The sequence below is a fragment of the Argopecten irradians genome, chromosome 15, assembly GCF_041381155.1.
Source record: "Argopecten irradians isolate NY chromosome 15, Ai_NY, whole genome shotgun sequence".
NCBI lineage: Eukaryota > Metazoa > Mollusca > Bivalvia > Pectinida > Pectinidae > Argopecten > Argopecten irradians.
In genome coordinates, this window is record NC_091148.1 from 16,775,982 (window position 1) to 16,780,390 (window position 4,409).

The following is a 4,409-nucleotide window of genomic DNA, read 5'->3' on the forward strand; positions in this document are numbered from 1 at the left end:
TCAGTACCGTATATATAGCCGTATAAGTGGGTACAGAGTTCGCTACAGATACAGAGTGTCCAGGCGGTCAGTCTGATAAACTGTATCTGGGGCGTACATCACAATAGTGAACCTTATCGGCACTGTCACTCACTGTTTACTTAAATTGTAATTACGTATGCACATATTCTGTGTGATATTTCAATATACAGGGCAATGAAACAACGTAAATAATGATAATGTAGATTTCATAACGTAAGGTTAACCTTACATTTAAGTTTTAAACATAGTTTTAGTGTAATGTTCAATGTATTTATTAACATTTCATATGGTGTTCACTAAACTGGTCCAATAATTTACAATTAAAACATTGATGTCATTTTGTTGTGTTTGTTTAAAGCGTTAGTTATATATGCCGTATTCGATCCAGGATGCGCACCTGTCCCTTTAAGCTCCCCTTTCCGTTTTGAAACACCAATTTCTTTCCCCTCAAATTTAATACATGCTGAAAATACGCCAACCCGCAGTTTCGTTATTTGATGTTTTTTTTGCAAATCGATTTATGGCTTACTTTGTACAATAATTTTCGGGGATAATTTCGTGGTTTATAGTTATGAGTCTAACACCTACTTACACTTTCCTTGCATTTTTTTTCGAAATGTAATCGCATATCAATATAAGTTTTTTTTAGTATATTATTGTATCTTGTTTTTTTTTTTTTTTTTTTTTTTTCTATTATTTGGTCCCGTGATGTTTTAACAAGTTGTACACACTGACCTGTATTAGACTATGGACACTAAACCATAATATACAAACTGAAGTAGAGAGATGAGAGGAGCGAATGAGGACATGTGTAGGCTTAGTGTAGTTGTCAGTTAACACAGCTTGCTGCAGTTGATCATATTTTTTAAATAAGAAATGGATACATATCCACAGAAATATATTAATACATTTAAATACTTTAAAAATACATGTATTAAACAAAATTAAGTCTAATATAATTGTACATAGTTGTCTTTAATCTGACATAATTGACATTTAAGCATATATATTAGAATATCAACACTTTCTATTTTTCACATTGTAATACATTTAACCTCTGCAACATCACGTTACTGAATTAGGTTGATACTGTTGTAACAGTTACGAACTTTGGATGACAGTTATGGTTTACATATGTTTTGATTTGATGTAGGTGACAACAGACACATTGTTTTTGGTATGACAGTAGAAAATATGTTAACTCGTTACATGTACTTATTTCTTTATGATCTGATAGTAAAAAATAACTTAAGATGCTTCACAGTAAATATACGTTATTTTAGATATGTATATTGTCGATAATGACATATGTTTTATATAACATGAATGAACATAGTAATTTACCCGATCAACAAAAGGAAATAGTGTGTGAGCGAATTAAGGGAGAATTAAGGGAGAGTTAGCTGCAATATTGTAGCTCAAAAGACTTTTAGACAGAAAAGAGTGTCGTCTTTAGAGCTTCAATTGGTGCCTATTACTGCTAACGGAACAAAGTAATGATTATGCAAACCATTATAAAACGTTTATTTGCATTTCATCTTACTTGTTCGATATCGCTTACTTACTAGTAAAACTGAACCACATAGATTATCAAATTCCGACAGAGGCATTATGTTTTTACGTAATACATATGAAGGTCGTTCTGAAGGGGATTTTTACGCCAAGTCCAGAAATTGTGAATATGACGTCATGTAAGCGGTATGATAGATATTAAGAATGGTAGTTATGTTTGCTTTTGGACAAAAATAATATGCAAATGCATGCATACGCATAAGATAATTGGAAACCTACAACAAAGTATAGAAAACTGTGTCCGAGTGATCTTCGGAGGCATTGCTCCACTACGACATATAGGGAACAATTCGTATCTGGCCAAAAGGTATAGTAGGCCGCGGGCCGGGTACGTATATTCGTTCTAGGGGAGAGTGGTATCTAAACTCCTCAAAGGAAAATTGTTGGTTGTTGGGTTTAGCGTCCCCTTGACAGCCAGGGTCAGTTATGGGCATTGCGTTGGGTTTCGTGTATTGCGTTGGTAATATCTGTATGTTTGGTAGGCTGTGGTATATTCATGTTCTGTCTCTTAGCAATGACCCATTAAACATTAATAAACATTATTTAGTCTTGAAAACTCGACATTAAGTCACCATGAAATTCAGTAAGTTTATAAAATATACCCATAAGGCAAAAACAAATATGTCTGTTTATGTTACATTGACACCATGAAATTCAGTAAGTTTATAAAATATACCCATAAGGCAAAAACAAATATGTCTGTTTATGTTACATTGACATTTTTTATTGTCTTTCACTCTAATATGATGGCCGGTTTTAACTTTTCTTTTGTAGAAAAGTGGGAAATAAAATCAGGGTCGGGGGGTAAAAAATTAGGGTCGGTCGGGTAACCCTAAACAGATTTGTTTTGGCCCTAGCAAAGGTAAAGATGCCTAATTATAATTTTCTCATATAGCATATATTTACGGTAACTTAGTTCGCGGAACGCTGCTTGATTATGATTCAATGTATATAAGAAGTCAGAGATGTTTCTTATGATTCAAATTTTGGTTTTAATGCTGCTAAGCTTTGATACCGGAGAGTTAATGAAAAAGATTATAACAGATAATATGGTAGTATCTCACTAAATGTTGCATCGCAGTTAGTTTGAGTTCAATACACGGGCCTAATACATGCATTCTAGTAACAGTAGGTACAGAGGTCAATAAGCTACACAGTGTCCAGTCGGTCAGTCCGATAAACTATATACTGGGTGTATATACAGTTGCAAGGATGGACCTTATCAGCAGTAGATTTACTACGTATGCACATATTCTATGTGATATGCAATACACAATACAATAGATCTCGGTAAATCCTGTTCATGTTGTTTTTATAACGTTACGGTAATCATGTGTATCTCAAGCATAGTTCTAATTTGGCTTACATATTCACATCTAGATCATTCTTAACATTAAACTAAATATAGTAAATCATGTCAATGTCGATTTCATAACGTGCCGGTAAATATGTGTATTTCAAGCATAATTTTAGTATGGCTTACGTATTCACATCTAGATCATTCTTTACATTACAGTAAATATGTAATCTTAAAATATACATAAGAAAAAAAAGACAATGTAGAAATATCCATGCACATCACAAAATGGCGTTCTTATGTCACTAAAATCAAAGACAATCTTTTCTCAACTTTTCCGGCTTTTCGTATTTAGGGAATAAAAACTTCAAAACAATTTTTAGATAAAATCAAGGGTTGATCAACCTAACAAAAGTCAAGAGTGGTCCATGTATACATCTCAAATAGTTTTCATCTGGCACTTTAGCTTTAATATAAACAACTTATTCGACGATGGACAAAGATTATATACGCCTTTACAATTTCTCACAGTAAAAAATTAAGACGTGGCATCAGTCAATATTGTCATTATTTAAACGTTGATCACGGGTTTTTAAGTTCCCGGAAATTCACTTGACCGAGAATAAAGCGAGATGTAATACCCCGCGAATAATGTTCCGCCACAGAAATGACTAGATACTTAACACAGTTTCAAGTTCGATATCAGTCTCCACCTTGTGTTGTTATTGTGTACAGGAAGATTGCGTTTTCATAAAAAAAATTAACCACAAATGTGCTATCATATGTGTTAAAAATCTACGAATAGAAAGGATTTCAAAAACTCAATAAGTATTATTTCAAATAGCTTCCACCCAATATACTATAATTATTGACCATCATATATACTTGTATATACATAAGGGACTCAACAATGGTGTTTAAATACAGCGTGTCATATCAAAAGCAATCTGACAGGTAAGGGGGTAAGGGCTTTTTTAATTGGTTAATTGCTTGATTGGATTAATGATCTATTAACAGTCATTCAAGGACATACAGTCTCTTGTAATGTTCGTGTATATTTTGGAGCCTGCAGTAAGTTCGTGTTGTATTAGTTAATATCGTGTCCTTTTAAATGCCACATCTCATTGAAACATACCGCCAAATATACCAAGCAAATACATCACACCCTGACACATTACACTGACACGATGTACACCAGTCGTCCCACTCCCTTTATGCATGAGCGCTAAGCCAGATCAGAAGCTACAAGTTTTATAGTCTATGGTGTATCTCGGACAGGGGTCAGAACCTAGAACTTTCCTCACGGGGGCAGACCTAGATTTTCACAATGGTAACACATGATCAATCTACTAATTAACTTAGACATGTATAACATATTTCACCATGGCTGCAGTTTTTTTAAAGAAAATAGTGCTTTCAAATTAGCTAAATAATTAATCGAATATGGTTGTTTGGTATCAACTTCGAGAGAACTGGTTAAAATTAGGATCTCAGAGTTAATCAATCAAATCTAAAAGTT